The sequence below is a fragment of the Podarcis filfolensis genome (genome assembly GCF_964270895.1).
Source record: "Podarcis filfolensis genome assembly, chromosome: 9".
Lineage (NCBI taxonomy): Eukaryota > Metazoa > Chordata > Lepidosauria > Squamata > Lacertidae > Podarcis > Podarcis filfolensis.
In genome coordinates this window covers 64,898,206-64,916,200 of record NC_139610.1, presented here as the reverse complement: position 1 = coordinate 64,916,200, position 17,995 = coordinate 64,898,206, and the positions used below count along the sequence as shown (strand labels likewise).

The 17,995-nt window shown below is 41.7% G+C and overlaps 1 protein-coding gene and 1 long non-coding RNA gene across 7 annotated transcripts in view; one reads left to right on the top strand and one right to left on the bottom strand.

Annotated features, from left to right (window-relative positions):
* The first annotated feature begins 1,111 nt into the window (after positions 1-1,111).
* On the top strand, positions 1,112-17,020 carry LOC310742497. Of its 3 annotated transcripts, none has more exons than XR_014538463.1 (5): positions 1,112-1,130; positions 7,330-7,397; positions 8,498-8,606; positions 13,966-14,124; positions 15,045-17,020. It is a non-coding gene; the product is annotated as an uncharacterized lncRNA (long non-coding RNA). The 3 variants fall into 3 exon arrangements; XR_014538464.1 differs by lacking the exon at positions 1,112-1,130 and adding an exon at positions 2,489-2,553; XR_014538465.1 differs by lacking the exon at positions 1,112-1,130 and adding an exon at positions 3,618-3,639.
* Positions 17,021-17,172: 152 nt separating this feature from the next.
* Positions 17,173-17,995, bottom strand: part of HNRNPD (heterogeneous nuclear ribonucleoprotein D) — a 14,007-nt gene continuing 13,184 nt past the window's right edge. For 3 of the 4 annotated variants that reach the window (XR_014538447.1, XR_014538448.1, XM_083571755.1), the window contains one exon: positions 17,173-17,509. The gene's annotated coding sequence lies outside the window, so the exon portion shown is untranslated. The other variant, XM_083571754.1, reaches the window with a different exon arrangement.

The following is a 17,995-nucleotide window of genomic DNA, read 5'->3' as shown; positions in this document are numbered from 1 at the left end:
GCTAGTAGTGCCATCGGAGGCCAGAGAACCACCAGCTGCTCATCCCAAAAACTAAAATAATGTAAATGTCACCAAATGGAAGCAGTAAATGAACCATGTGAAAACTGGCTATTGCTAAAGAATCAGAGGGCCGATTGGAAAATATGCAAAGGCTAGTTTAGTTTTTTTAATTTTGGGTACCGTTACAGAGAAGCAAACCAGAAGACAAGGATTGCAAAAGTGAGTTTTTAAAAGGAACGTTCAGAAAAAAGGGAAATTCACAAATAAATCTAGGCGCTGTTTCAGCTGAAATGGTAACTCCACATGAAAGCATATAAAGCAAAATCCTTTCTGAAAGCAAATGCTGCCACCTGCTGGACAATGGTGAAATAGGCATGTGAAGGTCCAGAATTTTATTAAACGGGTTGCTTGTGACAAATCTAGATAGCATCTTAAGAAGCATTATATTACAGGTAAAGTGTTCGTGTACAAGGCTTAATTATCTTTTAGCTTTCGGGGCATATCTGGTCCTGTTTAGATGGATGTCTTAATGCAAATCAGCTCTCTGGCTACTGCTAGCCCAACAATCACACATGCATAATTTTAATTATTACTATTTTGAGGTTACTGTTTCTTTCCAAACAAGCCCCAAGCATAAGCTGAGTCTTGTTCTTAGCCTACCACACATGGTTTGTTTGAAGAAAAGCAAGCCATGCCTTCCCCTTTATGGCACAAGCGAGGAGCAGGCAAAGCATTTGCACTCGTTAAAGCACACCTTATTTTAAACAATAGTTTAACATGGCATGCAAACCAGGCCATGGAGGATAAGCTTTTAATGAACAGCCCAGAACCAAACAAACAGAGGCACAAGGTAACAGTGAGAAACTGCACCAAAACATTCAGAGAACAAACTTTGGGGGTGGTCCTAAACATTGGCTTCAATAGAAATAAGTATTGTTCTGCAGGATATTATCATGAAGTGTTAATTCCTGGAGACTTTAAGAATGGACACTTACACAAGAAGTGAAGTACAGACTCGGTTGGCACCGATCTGTCTCAGGAGACAATGGAGAAGTGTATCTTTGGGGCTGAAGTCAAACTGTTGGAGGGTTGCAGCGCCTGCTGTGGCTGTAGAAACCGATGTGGGAGAGGTAGGTTTTGTTGCCCGCCCTGCGGAACGCCCTTCCATCAAATGTCAAGGAAATAAACAACTATCTGACTTTTAGATGACATCTGAAGGCAGCCCTGTTTAGGGAAGTTTTTAATGTTTGATGTTTTATCGGGTTTTTAATATTCTGTTGGGAGCCGCCCAGAGTGGCTGGGGAAACCCAGCCAGATGGGCAGAATATAAATAAGTTGTTGTTGTTGTTGCAGCTGGGGCAGGTGAAGGTGTCCATTTGTGCTGCCTCAGATACACCAGAGCGTTCCTTCTCTCTGTGGATTAAAGGGGAAAGAAATACAGTGGTACCTCAGGTTAAGTACTTAATTCGTTCTGGAGGTCCATTCTTAACCTGAAACTGTTCTTAACCTGAAGCACCACTTTAGCTAATGGGGCCTCCTGCTGCTGCTGTGCCGCCGGAGCATGATTTCTGTTCTCATCCTGAAGCAAAGTTCTTAACCTGAAGCACAATTTCTGGGTTTGCGGAGTCTGTAACCTGAAGCGTCTGTAACCTGAAGCGTATGTAACCTGAGGTACCACTGTATACATAAAATTTACAGGTACTAATTTTTGGATCCAGATGAAAAATTAGAAACAATCGAAACAATAATTTCAAATACAGTGGTACCTCAGGTTACAGACGCTTCAGGTTACAGACTCCACTAACCCAGAAATAGTACCTCGGGTTAAGAACTTTGCTTCAGGGTGAGAACAGAAAACACGTGGTGGCAGGGGGAGGCCCCATTAGCTAAAGTGGTACCTCAGGTTAAGAACAGTTTCAGGTTAAGAACGAATTAAGTTCTTAACCTGAGGTACCACTGTAGAAATAGAAGACATCCCAGCAGAGGGGGAAGGGTGGAGACAAAGTTGTCTTTGCTTTCTGCTGCCCAGGTGCTCACTGATTGGACAAAAAGTCCTGAATTTCAGGGGGTTGGACTAGATGACCCTCGGGGTCCCTTCCAAGGCTGTGATCCTGATTCTATGATTTCACAACTTCCAAGGCCACTCATGCTCTCCAGACTTGGACTGGACAGCCCTCCAAAGAGAGAAATTTTTCAAATGCGGGGCTGTGCCGCTGACAGCCCATCAAACAGAGGACCATTTTCTGCAAAGCAGGACAAGTTGCCTGCCCCCCCCCCAAATATGAATTCATATATCCCCCACACACTTTTGTATTGGGTCTATTACATTGTCAGCCTGCAGGCAAAGACTTCCTTGGCTTTTAATTAATCTCTTTACAGTGCTTAGGGGGAAGAAATAGCTGCTTTATAAGCGAGTGACAACAGCAATACTAATAGATGCTCAGGGTCCTTTGGGGATGTTGGTGAAAAGCTTCTTGTGATTGACAGGAGCATTCTGAGGCAGTTGAGAGGCAGTTAGGAGAGGCAGTTAGAGCATGGGGAGTTAAGATTAGGGTGAGAGAGAAAAGGACACTGGAAGAGAGTCTTCTCAGTTTATTTATTTATTTATTTTAATATTTTTTATTAACTGGCCAATCACATCAAATTAAATCACATCGCATAAATTCCAAATTACAAAGCCAAATTTTTAAATTTTGTTGGGGGAACCCATACTTCAAGATCCAAAGGGGGATTCAGATCATCTTCTTATTACTGCGTTAATGTCCAAATCAGTCCCAATCAGTCCAAACAAAATTCATAATTCTATCCAGTCTTATCTTGGTGTTTCCACATCATATCTTGTTCATATAATTTCTATTTTTCCTTTACGATCTCTTCTATTAGTCTCCTTAAGCCGATAAGCAAAATAATAATCCTGTGTGGATTTCCCTCTCCCCTTCTTTATTTCGTCCTACCTCAGTTTATCGGCTGTGCTGGGGGCACTGCTATTCTTTCCCTCCGTAACTTTATTTACGCACTTGTTGGTTTTGTATCCTGGTCCACAGACATCCCGAAAGAATTTTAATCAGAGTCATGTTGACTTGTGCGGACTTACTTCAGCGGGGTCTTTGCAGGTTGCCAAATTCAAAAATGGGAAGGAAGGGATTACTTTTTTTAAACGCTGAAAGCTACTACCCTAAATGTACTGTAAGGTTTTGCGTTTCCTTACCACAGAAAGGTCGTGCCAACCATCTAAGTCAAGTGCCTATAATAAATATGTTGCTTTCTAAACGATACAAACCCATACTGCTTTCTAAATCTATGGATGCACAAACAATTCCAAGGTCTCTGGGTTCATCCACTCAGTTTCTAATCCCTATGGGCCCTTTTTCCTCCAAAACACCACAACTTCCCACATCCCAGGCACATAAACACACTCTCTCTCCTCCCTTTCCTGCCCCACAATCATCTACGATCTGAGGTAATGCTGTGCCACCCGCAATCCCATTTCTTCCCCTTCCTGTGCCCACAGTAGAGCTGGAAATCATGAGCTTTGACCTTTTTCTTTATTTTAATACATTTATATCCGACCTTTTCTGCAAGGAACTCCAGGTGGCATACACATTTCCCCATTTTAGCCTCTCTTGACAACACTGTGAGGTAGGTTAGGATAAAATATAGTAGGCTTTGTGGGGTTTTGAACCCAGGTCCTAGTCCGAAACTCTGACCACTACAACCACACTGGCTCTTAAACCCAGTAGAAGTACAAACTGGAGAATTGTTTGTGTCCTCCCTTGCTGGAGTTTTATGCCCAATAAGAGAGAGGATTATTTGAAGTATTCCTTTTAAAGTCTGTACAATCCAGAGGGATCCAGAAACCAGAGATATTAGATCTTTGATTTTAAATGAGATAAACACCTCATAAGGATTTTCCTTTTTTTTTTTTTATCGGTCTGTGAGTGCTGCATTCAATTAGAAATGTTAGGCTTGAAAGTTGTTAAAACAGATTAAGAGCAAGCAGACAGCTTCCTCATATAAAATTGATATCCTCTTCCCAAAGTGCTGGGTTTTTTTTCCACCTAATAGGGCACATGAGGCACAATGCTATCAAAATCAAACACTTAATTCTCTTCCAATTTCAGAGAGAGGGAAGCATTTACTGAACTGCACCACTGAAAACAATGGCATTTCAATGTGCTTCTTAACTGTGGCTGAATGGTGCCCCTTGCATTTTTCAGAATAATAACAATTTATTATTTATATGCCACCCATCTGACTGGGTTACCCCAACCACTCTGGGCGGCTACCAACAAATTAAAATGCAATACAACAGCAAACATTTAAAAGGGAAAGCATCATAGATGCCAGACACTGGAGAGGCCTGTCAAGAGTAAACATGGACCACTGGTATCAAATAGTATGGGGAACCAGCCTTACTAGAAAAACTAAAACTGACACAGGGACAAATAGAAGAAGATGCCTTCACCCCGGTATGGCTCCCCTTTATCACATACACAACCCAACAAGACAACAAGAATTGGCCAACAGCATATGAATCAATATGGCTAGCGTGACCCAAAAATCGACACTCACACACTTAAACACATCTCACTACAGCCAGCCAAAGAAAACCAACCACATCCTAGGCCACCCCCAACCTCTCTCCCCACCAAGGAAATATAACAAGCAAATAGAAAGGGAATCCACACAAGTAACCCTGACACAAAACCCCACACATACACTTAGTAGAATAATATTGCACGCAACACTAGTGTCTCACAACTGATGAAACTGATCCGTAGAAAACACAACTTGAAAAAAGAGACAACGCACGTATTTTTGTAAACTAAGAAAGCTTTAATAAAAATTATTTTTAAAAAAACATTTTAAAAAGAAAAGGGGCATGTCTCTGATGGTCAAAAGCAGCCTAGAGTACAAAGGTTTAGGTGGGAAATTATTTGTGTCACTGTATTAAAATATACGCCCCACTGTGGTTCTGTGATCTAAACCACAGATCCTAAGGCTTGCTAGTCGGAAGGTTGGCAGTTCGAATCCCTGCGACAGATGAGCTCCTGTTGCTCGGTCCCTGCTCCTGCCAACCTAGCAGTTCAAAAGCACGTCAAAGTGCAAGTAGATAAATAGGTTCCACTCCGCCAGGAAAGTAAACGGCGTTTCCGTGCGCTGCTCTGGTTCGCCAGAAGCGGCTTAGTCATGCTGGCCACATGACCCGGAAGCTCTACGCCGGCTCCCTCAGCCAATAAAGCGAGATGAGCGCCGCAACCCCAGAGTCGTCCGCGACTGGACCTAATGGTCAGGGGTCCCTTTACCTTTACCTTTTCCCTTCCACTCTGGAACCCCCAAGATGGCTCATAGTCTAAATAAAACTACAAGTCCCATATAGTTCCATGTGGGATGACTTTTGGAAGGGCCACAAAGAAGAATAACAATTTCAAGATCTGTATGAAGGCAATATTAGGCAGCCCAAATGTCACAATGTATCTGTGAAATCTTTCGATTTTTCTCCAGAAATTTCTTCATCAGGCTAGTTTCCCCCCATCCTACCCCACTGCGGTCTTGGACCCCAACTTACATCAAAGCCGGTCAAGGAGTGATCATCCAAAATATCTGGAAACCACTAGGTTAGGGAAGGCTGGGCTCTACAGTGTCTTTCCTCCAGATATGGCTGCTTTGCTTACCATCTCCTGATGAAGTGTTCTGGATTAGAGCAAAAAGCTTGCACACAATTCTGTGGCGTTTCAGTTGGTCTAATAAGGGTATTGCCCCAGGATAGATTTTGGCATTTTTCTCCTGGGCCAACACTACAACTTTTGTTTCTCGTGTGCCTTAAAAGAAAAATGAGGATGATGTAAATTTTAGGCACTCTGGCAAAAAACAAACAAACCCAAAAGGCGCTGCTCATTGATGTCCCCCATGCCTCTATCAGCAGAGGCAGCCAAAGCAAGGCCTCTAGTGTTGGGTGGAAATGCACAGGGTGACTGAAATGGGAGAAGGCAAATTCTCAAACACCCAGGTGGCGATCACACAGGGTCCCCGGACGTTTCACCGTCTATTGATCCCTGTGCCACCACCTTATTTCTCGCTGCCACCACCCAGGCCCTACCTGGTACAAGACTGAGTCCAGTCAGGTTTAAATTGGAACATAAACTTCTGTTTATTTATTGCAGTTTAACAAGTGTGTGGTTTCATAAACGGTATTGTTCACTTACAATTGTAGGGTACCTATGCAGACCTATAATTTCCGCTACCTGCTCTCACTCACCAAACCACCTCTCAGATATTTACTTGTATTCCTAGCTCCTAACTGTTCCTGACTCAACTTATTTCTCTACACTAAGTCAACCTACCCACAGACTCTGTCCCAATTCACTCCCACTCCAACCAAGCACCCAACTCCCAACAAACTACCCCCTTCGCCCCTCCCAAAGCTCGTTTTATAGTCCCTCTGACTCCACCCCCTGGGTTCTGATTGGGTAACCTGTTTAACTATTTCACCTCCAGCACTCTCATATGTTAACGTCACACCAAGCCATTTATTTTAAGGCTTGCTAGGCACACCTAGGAGTAGTGCATTCAGTCCTGTGGGCCCAATTTTGTGGAACTCCCAACTGAGATCAGACATGCCCCCTCCCTCTGGCACCTACTTGAAGACTTTTAAAGTCATTTCCAATTTTATCGTTAGTTTTCAACTGGTTTATCTCTATTGTGTGTGTGTGTGTGTGTGTGTGTGTGTAATTTTTATTTATTTTCCATTTAATATTATGCATTCACATCATCATTATCCACGCTACTGCTCTTGCCCTTTAAAGCCTTTCGACTTCCTTCCCTCCCGCCTCATGGCTTTTGAAATTGACTTTTATATCATTGCAAGTTTTACGTTTTCCCATTCTAATTGCACTCATTACACAATGGCTCAAAATTTAAATAAATATAGAAAGACAGAAAATTTCTCATTACAAGTCGTCAAGCAACCCTGCTAGTGATGTTAATTGTTTACAATCTCTCAGATATCGTATAAATTTACTCCAATCCTTTTGGAATACTTGATGGTGCTGCTTTTGGATTTTTCCTGTCAGCTTCGCCAGTTCTGCAAAGTCCATCATCTTCATCTGCCACTCTTCTTTCGTTGGTTCCATTGCATTTGTTGAGACGATTGTAATTATGTGATATATCAATTTATGAAGTGAATAAATAAAAGCAGTACACCTTTAATCGAGTGCCGAAGGAGTCCAGAAGGCAGTGCAAATCTAATAGCAACCGGGTGATACACAAATAACGTTCACGCAGCATGTTTTTCCTAACAAGCACCAAACATTTGTCATTTGTTTTTAGGGGACCGCATCAACAGTGACTGAAGTTGTATGCAAAGGCTTGCGGAAAGCACCTGTTTGTACGGGAAGGTAAGTCGAGTGTTGCAGCATTTTTTTCTCATGAATAAACCAGGCCTAATCCAGGTTTTAAAGATTAACTGTAATAACAAATGGATTAGAGGATTACGCTAGAGATATGCTTCCCTATATACATAGAAATGTAATGTTGTCATGGTGCAATTGGCATGACTGCCAGTAGGTGGCCACACCAACACCATGACGACAGAATAGCAGGCAGGTGAAGGAGGAAGCAGCCCAGGTGGCAGGAAGACCAGGTGAACTGGTTGTTGTTGTTTTTTGTATTATTATTATTATTATTATTATTATTATTATTATTATTATTGCATTTTTTAAAAATACAGAGAAAGCATGAATTAAACACTACATCCAAATATTCAAAAATAAAAATAAAAAGTAAAAATAAGAAAAGAAAGAAAAGGGGAAAGGGGGAAAAAGAAAAAGGATAAATAATAAACGAAAATGAATTAGTCAAGTACACAAAATTGTTCAAAGGATACAAACAGTAATTTGAATGCTCTATACACCAGGTTCTCAGAAAGAAATTATATTTGTAATCCTTCTTTTCTTTCTTTCTGTTCCGGAAAACTACGCTAGTTTGAATCCCTGCTATATTAGTTGCCTTCCCTCTATCTCTTTGCAGCTTCAACGCTTCACTTAAGTGACAGATATTCTGCATTCATTTACTAAAATCAGTTTTCCCCACCCCAACCCCCTTATATCTGTGAGATAAATCTAAGCACAAACAAGTATCGGTTTTGGAACCATATTTTATCAGGTAGTTTTTAAAGCAATCCCATTCCATTTTGTACCTTGTCACCTGAGTGATCTCTTATTAGTTCTGTCCTTTTGGCTAGTTCGAGGTACTCGCACAACTTTAATTGCCGCTCAACAGACCAGGTGAACTGTTTAGTGGAAGTGGGAGGTGCTTCAGAGAGCGGTTGGGCAAACTACTCTCTGCAGCACTTTCTCCCATTAAACACAGCTATAGCAGGTTTGGCAAGCGACTCTCAGAAGTGGCTATTGAAGCCTATTGATGTCTATCTGACATTTTGATTGTGTTGATCATAGAATTCTTGAATTCCATGTTAAACTATTCAATTTCCCTCCAGATTTACAAGGCAATCAGCAGTCAAGTAACTCCTTAATATCACAAGCACTTTTTGCTCAGTGTTTTGAGAGTTGGGAACAGATTTTCAGGAGATATTAGCAAAATACATGGTAAGTAACTTTGCCAACACCTCTCACTTCTCTAGAAAACAACTAGATGAGCAATCTATTTACTGTAAATCTAATTGTGTCAGTAAAATAACTGTTTCTGCAGCAGAAACATTCTGAGTTTAATATTTGTACAGCTTATCCAAAAAGACTAGTCACTGTAGTAAAATATTAACTAGAAGTTTCAATCATTGCTTCCTACTGCGTCATCACATTAGACAGATACCTTCCAAAGAGCAGAGGGAAACAAGAATACATTTTAAGTACTTTAACTCTTCTCCCGGATCTTCTAAAGCTACTTTAGGTAAAATAATCTTATTTTATTCACGCCTGCAAAAGTTAATTGGAATGATTTCCACAAGAGGCTACCGAGGCTTTGAATCAGCATTGCCAATGGGGTGTGAAACTAATCTTACTATAGAGTAAAATTGTAAGGCTGTTGTCACGCTACAGTTTGCACAGTCACCAGTTAGGCAACTGCGGCAACTCCGGCATGACCACAAAACAGCAGGCAAGCAGGCAGCACAGGCGGACAACGCAAGCAGTTTAAAGGAGGGTGGGCAGTGCTTCAGAGAGTAGTTTCCCAAGCCCCTTTAAAAGGTTTGGGGTGAGCTGGGAGGGAATAGGCTGGGTGGGTGGGTTGTGCAGGGAGCGGGTTGGGTCAAGTGTTATGGGAGGCGAGAGGGAGTCCGTGAGCTGAGCAAGCAGGGGCAGCAGCCCTGTGTGTTTTCGGAAAACCTTGGTGGGTTATTTACCGTATTTTTCGCTCTATAAGATGCACCAGACCACGAGACGCACCTGGTTTTTGGAGGAGGAAAACAAGAAAAAAAATATTCTGAATCTCAGAAGCCAGAACAGCAAGAGGGATCACTGCGCAGTGAAAGCAGCGATCCCTCTTACTGTTCTGGCTTCTGGGATAGCTGCGCAGCCTGCATTCGCTCCATAAGACGCACACACATTTCCCCTTACTTTTTAGGAGGGAAAAAGTGAATCTTATAGAGCAAAAAATACGGTATTTCATAAAATGGACACACCGCCTGATTCTAAAAACAAAAAATCAAAATGGTTTACAAAAGAAGATAAAGCAGTAAAATTATAAATGAGAAAAATAAACAACAATAACGGTGTATGTAAGGTCAAATTGGATTCTGTTCTATCATTATTTACTATTAATTATTAAAGAATTAATATTGTATTAATATTGTATTAACACACGCATTACTTTCATGTAGGGAGAAATGGGCTCCTGCGCCATTACTATGGAGATAGAAAAGGGTGGTTTCAGCAGAGGTTGCCTTTATGGCATAGCTTCCCAGATATAACAGATATGTGAAAGAAAAGTGGTCAGATGTGAAAGAGCAGGAGAGGTCCAACACCTTTAATTGCTGTGTAGGATATCGAAGGGACTCAGGTGGCATTGTGGGTTAAACCACAGAGCCTAGGACTTGCCGATCAGAAGGTCAGCGGTTCGAATCCCCGCGACGGGGTGAGCTCCCGTTGCTCAGTCCCTGCTCCTGCCAACCTAGCAGTTCGAAAGCACGTCAAAGTGCAAGTAGATAAATAGGTACCGCTCCGGCGGGAAGGTAAACGGCGTTTCCGTGCGCTGCTCTAGTTCGCCAGAAGCAGCTTAGTCATGCTGGCCACATGACCCAGAAGCTGTACGCTGGCTCCCTCGGCCAATAAAGCAAGATGAGCGGCGCAACCCGAGTCTGCCACGACTGGACCTAATGGTCAGGGGTCCCTTTACATTTAGGATATCGAAATTCAGTCTTTCCACACTTGGTAAAGCTATAGGGGCCCCCACTTTAACATATCTGTTATTCCCAGAATGGTAATTAATTTTGGTTTGTACTATGCTGTATGGTTAGATCTAGTTTCCTGTAAATGTGTATCTGATAAAGAATGGGAATCTATTGTTGTTGAAGTTCTGCGAATGCTGGGGGATTGCATAGCTATTCTTACACGTGAAGTCTTAAATTGCCATGTTTCAAGAATAACAGTTCATCAGTCACTAACTGGCACTGAAAGGAATTGCTGAAATTAGAACCAGATGCTTATAGAGGGGCAAATAAGCCCTTCTCATGTCCTACTGCTACTTGTTCTCTGTGAGTTCTGATTAAAGATTAGGAAACTAGATTTGACTGAAACTGAGTGTCTTGCTGCATTGGAATAATTTTTTTTTAAAGACTGTCAGTGCATTGGAAGCAGGAAACAGGCTACGAAGGCAGGTGGACCTTTGGATCATAAGGGAGTCAAAGGTTTGCCAAAGAAGAAAAAGGAAATTGTTATGTACTGAAGTTCTCACCCTGGGCCAGCAGGGTGATACTGTAGATAGTTCAGGTCCACATATGCAAATAGGGGATTGAAAGTGACATTCAGTGATTGGATAGTTACAGAAAATGGTTACTGTTGCGTTCTAGTGGAGCTCTATATAAGCAGGCTGGCTGAACCCTTCAGTTCAGTTCTGTTCTGGCCTGTGAATAAACAAGAGCTGTTTGAAGAATTGCTGTGTCGTCTGATATGTTCACCCACAACTTAACAGAAATTGCAGAGAAGCTGGCAGAATGCTTTGTATGTCTCTTCGCTGTGGAAGATGCAAGACAGTTCTTTGTGCGCCCAAATGAGGGGATTGGTAAAAGGGAAGTTGAAAGGGAAGTCGGTAAGGCTTGGGAGTTCCTAAAAATCACAATATAGTGGTACCTCGGGTTAAGAACTTAATTCGTTCTGGAGGTCCGTTCTTAACCTGAAACTGTTCTTAATCTGAGGCACCACTTTAGCTAATGGGGCCTCCCACTGCCGCCACACCACTGCCACACGATTTCTGTTCTCATCCTGAAGCAAAGTTCTTAACCTGAGGTACTATTTCTGGGTTAGTGGAGTCTGTAACCTGAAGCGTCTGTAACCCAAGGTACCACTGTAGTAGAAACTCAGCTGAAATGTGCTCCTTGCATTTCTTTATTTGCACCATCTCTGCTTTCTTTGGTCAATGTTTGTTCTCACTGGGGATAAGTGACCATTTTCTGAAGAACTGCTCCTTGTCTCTAGTAAGCTTCCTTGACTCTGCTCATTAACCCCGCTGGTATCCTCTTGGTTGTTGCACTCAGGTCCTGCTTGTGAGTAGCCTTGAAGCATTTGGTTGGTTGCTGCAAAAAGAGGATGCTGAACTAGATGGACCAGCGGCCGTATCCCTTAGCACTTTTTTTGGTGTTATCATTGCGCCTCCTTAGAGCATTCCTGATCCAACAAGGGACAGCAATACGAAAGCCTTTGCAAAAGAGCAAACATGACACTAATCTCTGCAGTCTTTTAGATCATTCTGAAATCTGCATTATCTTCGCAGAGAGCTGAAGGAAATAATATTAGTAACCCTTTATAACAGTGAATTTTGTGACACTTGGCAGTACAAACAGATAATTACTTCTATGCACTTTAATGGTAGATAAGTGGGATGGGTGAAGAGAGACTTAGGAATTTTCACGCATCTCAGTGTTGTTTAATCATTTATTTGTTTTGTGAAGGTAAATTGCCCTGACCTCATGGGAATGTTTTTTGTTTTGCTATTAATTCGTAGAAGTGCTCGGGTGACCTCTAGTGGCCATGTGATAACATTGCGGAGAAAGCGCACAATTCTAAAATATAACTTGAATACAGTAGTACCTCGGGATGCGAACGGGATCCGTTCCGAAGCCCCGTTCGCATCCCGAACGGAATGCAAGACGTGACAGTGCGTCTGCGCGTGCGCGGGTCGCGTTGCACCGCTTCCTCGTATGTGCATGACATCATTTTGAGCCTCTGCACATACGCGAGCAGCGGAACCCGGAAGTAACGCGCTCCTGCCACCCTGAACATTCCCACAGTTTTAGGGGGAGGGGGCATCTGTTGGCAGAATTCCCTTCCCCAATGAGTACAGCCAATATCCCTCCTCCTCACTTCACAATACAGCAGGCAGTGCCAGATACTGGGACGTTATCTACTGAAAACTAGGAGAGGGAAGACCGAAAGGTTGTAAAAGACAGCACATCCAAAGGAAAGTAGATGTTAAGAGGCACCCACTACCCTAGATCTGTTTAATTAAATTAGATTATAGTTTAGCACCTAGAGGAAAGGCTGTGGGGTATACCATTAGAGGCTATGAAAGGTTTTTTAACAAAGGTGTTGAAGACTGGATTTGTCTTCTAATACAAGCTGCACCATCTGCTTTTCAAATACAAACCGATTTCAAAAAGTTCCCAGTGCGAATGCAGTTATGCTCCTTGTGTATCTGACATCTAAATTGCAGTTTCCACCATTATGCTGAAGACGCACCTCTTTGCTCTTGCTTTTGGTTGAGACATGTGTCAAGGCCCACTTTATTTTTCTAACAGTTTTGCCTGATCTCAAAAGTGTTGTTATCTTGTAACTCACCCTAAGCGGGTAAGACACCCGATAAACAAATTGTGCATGGCTTAATTGTATTTGAGCTACTGAAATTCTCCATCAACTCAGTTAAAATTCTTTGATAGAAGACTGGGGGGGAGGGGACACAGATGGTAATATTCAGCCACGCTCCATTAGCACAGAGGTTTCAATTTCTATAATGCAACTTCCTCATCCTTGCCCCCCAAAATCTGCTCCAGAGCACTGGGGAATGCTGCATAGATTTAAGGGGGGTGTAGGGAGAGGAATGAGAAACAAAGTTTTGTTGCACAGCCATAAGTGCTTTAGCCAATAGAACAACTTTGGTAGATGTACCACCATCTTAAATTTGATGCTTGCCCTTTAGAATTTACACACACACTGAGCTTTTATGTTGATTTAATATTGGCTCTCAATCTGCTTTCATACCATTTGGGGTTAAAAAGGTCCAATTACTTGTCCAAACTAAAAGTTAAATGAGTTAACGGGTGGTTCACGGTTGGTTTTGATCTTGCAGGTTGTTGTATTTAACATGTTATACTACTTTTCCTGTTAGCTTTATATGGCAAGAGAGTTGTGCTGGATTTTTTATACCGCTTTGGAAATAAAATACTGAAAGGCATCATTACACAGCATTGATAAATGCTTAGTAAACAAATGCATTTTTAATCTTACTTGTTTATCATTTTAATATTGGGTTTTACTGTTCTATTTTTTACTCTACCTGTAGCTTTTTGTGTTTGAGCTGTGGTGAATTTAGGACCGAAAATTAGGATAGAAATCTTTTGAATAAAACCTAGAGACTTGGTGGAAACAAGGAAATAATTCAGTACTGTATTAGGTTTTCAAATAGCCTATAATTGGCTGACTGACTTGTTTTTCAGGAAACATTGCTATACAAAACCATGGCTAGCATTATTATTCGTATTTAGTGTAATAAGTGAAATGAAAACTTTATCCTGGGCAGATGGCGTTTGATCAGAAACTCGGTGATGCTGCAATTTCTACACTTCAAGTTCAAGTGGATGATGTGAAAAATGTCATGAGTCAGAATATTGAGAAAGTTTTGGACAGAGAGGAACGGCTGAGTGAGCTGGCTGACCGAAGCGATGATCTCCAAACAGCGGTGATTCTACATTCATTTACTTTGTGCAGAATATTTATCAGTAGAATGGCTTTAAGCTGACTCTTTAAGGATTGGCGTCAGGATCTGAGGGTTGTATCGTACTAACTCCATCACGCAGCCTTTCTCAACCTTGGGTCCCCAATGTTTTTGGCCTACAGCTCCCATCATCCCTGGGAGTTGTAGGCCAAAAACATCCGGGGACCCACGGTTGAGAACCACTGAAAGGATGTACGATTCGGCAATGTAGCTTCCTTCCCATCTCTCCCTGCACACTCTTATGGGGGGGAACACCCCTAAGATTTAGGGGCACAGGGAGGGGTATGTTCCATTGCACAAGTGTAAATCCTTGAACTGATGGAACAAGTTCGTCGGATCCACAGGGAAGCCACATGGCCGATCCATTTGCCAGCAATGCAGCAAGTTGCTTACTTTGGGGGCTCACGACAAATTACTCCTCCAAGAAAAAGTCGTTGGTGATCAGGGCCTTTGAAGAAACCGTTTTAAGTGTTTAACTATCAATTCGTGCTAATCAAGCAGCTTCAACGACACTGAATTCCAAGAGGAGAAATATTCTAGGCTCATTTTGCGCTTCTCTCTCCCACCAGCTCTCAAAATACTCAGGCAGCCCGATGGAAAAAAGCTAACAGCATTATCCTAATCGTGCTTACTCATAAATCCTATTTAATTCAACAGGGCTTATTCACTTAAGTAGGGTTCAGATTACAGCTTAAGTGTGTTAACACGCAATTCTTTGAATTGCATCCGTTTGAAAAACAATGCAAGCTAAGACTTCAATTACCAACTGTTGGGGTAATTTGTAAGTTACACAAAGCTACTTCCACATTTCTAAAGCAGCCGCTTTCATCCATTTGGTGCCTTGCTCTGCTTACTGACTTGTGCCTTTCTCCATTTGCTTTTAGGCTCATGGTTTCCAAAAGACGTCTACAAAGATTTCAAGGAAGATGTGGTGGAAAAACACTAAAATGATCATAATTATTGTTAGCGTTGTCCTCGTCATAGTAGTGTTCATCATCCTTTTAGCTACAGGCACCATTCCAACATAAGGATCCTTTTAAGCAGTTTCAAACGATGCACGGGCATTCTATAAAGAGTTCTAGATTGAAAGGCACACGTATTTTTGTTTAAGTCTTCCATCTAAAAATAAGTACAGTTAACAGCTACAAATTGCTTTTACACACTAGCGCTTGCCGTTGGGCTGGCAAGCAAGCAGGGATGGGAAACCTGTAGCCCTCCAGGTTCCTGGATTACAAACCACATTATCCACAACCCTTTGCCAGGCTGGCTGGGGCTGCCAGGAACTGGGAGTCCAACAAGGTCTGGAGGATCACGGATTTCCCAGCCCTGCAATAAAGGAATGAGCTAACTCCCCATTTTAAATATTTTGCATCATAAAAAGTGACAAGGCAATAGATATACCCATTAAGACAAAACCCTGAACAAAATTCTCAATGGTGCAGGGAATACTTTCAATTTCTAAGCCAACTTGTTGCATCGACTTCCTGTTCTGCACCCTTATATGCTTAAGGCCCACATTCTACAAACACTGGTGTTTAAGGGTTAAATCATCATCATCATCTGATACCAAGTAGGCAAAGTTCTTTATTAAAGGGGGAAAGTCGTGCTATAGGCAAGAGCAGGTTTGAGAACTCTAGACTACAATGTCCTGCCCAAAGGTTTTTTGCTTATTCTTACACTACATGATTCTTCACTGCAGTTCAGTTTCATGTTTATTAAGCGACAGCCTGATAAAGAAATTGAGCCCTAGTGCAGGTGTGTCTACTCATTCCTATAACTGGAGCCTCTCTAGCTGAAAAACTATTAGTGGCTGAACTTCAGTCAACAGCTATGTGTTCAGACATGTATGACTGCAATGTATGGAGCCCCAGCATTTTATATGTAAGAATTTTGGGAAAAAGCAGTGAGAAAGATGCTGGGGTTTGCTGCCTGCCACTGGCGACAGCAGGTAGACGGACCCTAAAAAAGCACCTCCTTAGAGCCATGAGAACATGTTGAGACGAACGGATTGTGCAATACAAGCCATGGCAGAAGCAATTCATTCTGCAGTCTCTTATTCCAGAGTAGACTGTCAGGAGCCTTCAGAGCACTTACCCAATTGCCAGTTATAACAATCAGCACAAAATTAAGGAAATGCTTAAAAGTGCCGTCTGTCTTGATTCAACTGCTTATAGAAATGTTTTGTTTCCAATAGATATTGATGTGACAGTGATAAACAAAATATAGATATCCGTGTACCATCTGGCCAATGTTTGTTGAGTGATATTAGAAGTCACACTTTGTTGGGCAGGTGATGTTGTAAAGGCTGGAAAATATAAATGTGACATGGACCCCACTGTACTGTCTGAAGTTTTGGTTGTTTTTTAAAAAAAATGTATTTCTAGAATTCAGGAACAGAGGAAAAGAAAACTTGTGCTGGTTCCTAACCCACAGCCAGTAGGTAGTGTCAGTTCAGAACCGCTATATCTACAACACTGGAATTATCCTGCCTTTCGGATGACTGACTCAAGCACGATACAAATACGACCTGCCAAGAGTGGTGCAAAGAGATTGTCACTGCCAAACTCCTCAAGCATAAAGTCTCTTAACAAATGATCAACACGGCCACTTAGTGTTTTGGTGTCCACATGTTAACGGGGCAACATTTTTGTAATCTGAAAACCACTGTAAGCCATTTAATACAGTGATCAGATTTCTAGCTTCCAAGGCAGTGGAGCAGAATTTGTGCAAGCCTTAGCGATGCTCCGCAAAGGTGAGAAAGCAAGATGGATGTTAGATCCTGTCTATCCATTAAATCCCTCTTATCTACTACTAATACAATCCAAATAATAAAAAAATCTGGAATTGTTTGCTATGGAAATGTGTTGCTGTGTTATTAGTTGCCCGCCACTGGTGAAGTACAGCCACAGTTGTCCTCTCAGAATTTTTACTAAATGGATGCATAAGCAGCTTAATACCTTCAAAGAACTCTCAAGAGCCTCCCTGTTCCCAAGAGGGAAAAAGCGAGTGCAATTTATACAAAAAGATTTATTAAAAAACCAGTAAGACACTACTACATCATGACACTGTCACACTGGGCTTTAAACACAAGACTTTTGTTCTACAATACTGGGGAACAAAATGGGCGTGGGCATAAATCAAATTGATCCTTAAGCGTAGCAAAAAAAAAAAAAAAAAAAAGACGGTGAAAGCAATTCTGTTGTAATGAGAACGCAATCAAACTTCAGAGGGACCAACATCTTACTTCCAATTCAGGGACTTGATACAAAAATTTTAGTTTGAACTGCTATTAGCAGGCAGCCTGAGCCACCTCAAAATGAATCTTCAAATGAGAATACTGCTTGTCCACCTAGAGAGAAAGAAAGAGGGGTCAGTTTGTGAAGGCCACAAGTTCTAGCCAAAGTTACAGAAAGTGTTTAGATACCCCTATGTCCCACTATGTAAATATTGTATCAACATTAATCAAATATGCTTTTTTTTATTTTAAAGCTGAACAGGAGAGTCCATGAGCTGGAAATCCACATGTGCACCACTGTTTGGAAAAGGGTCTTTCCACATCTCTGAAATTACTCAAGAAATACTTGCTTATTCACGAAATGCCGTAAAGGATCTCCCCAAAACCCTTTAATGCTCAACCACCGCTGAGTAGCGGTAGTAGCTTAGCAAGTGGCTAGTTTTGGCCCAAACACTTCTGTTAAAGACTTATAATTGCCAGCTAAAACAGCACTACTTGTCCATTAAGAGAAATACAACAAGGAGAAAGGGTTATTAAAATAGGTATACTATAAATAGGTGCGTGTAATATATATATATGTATATAATATTGAGAAGTTAG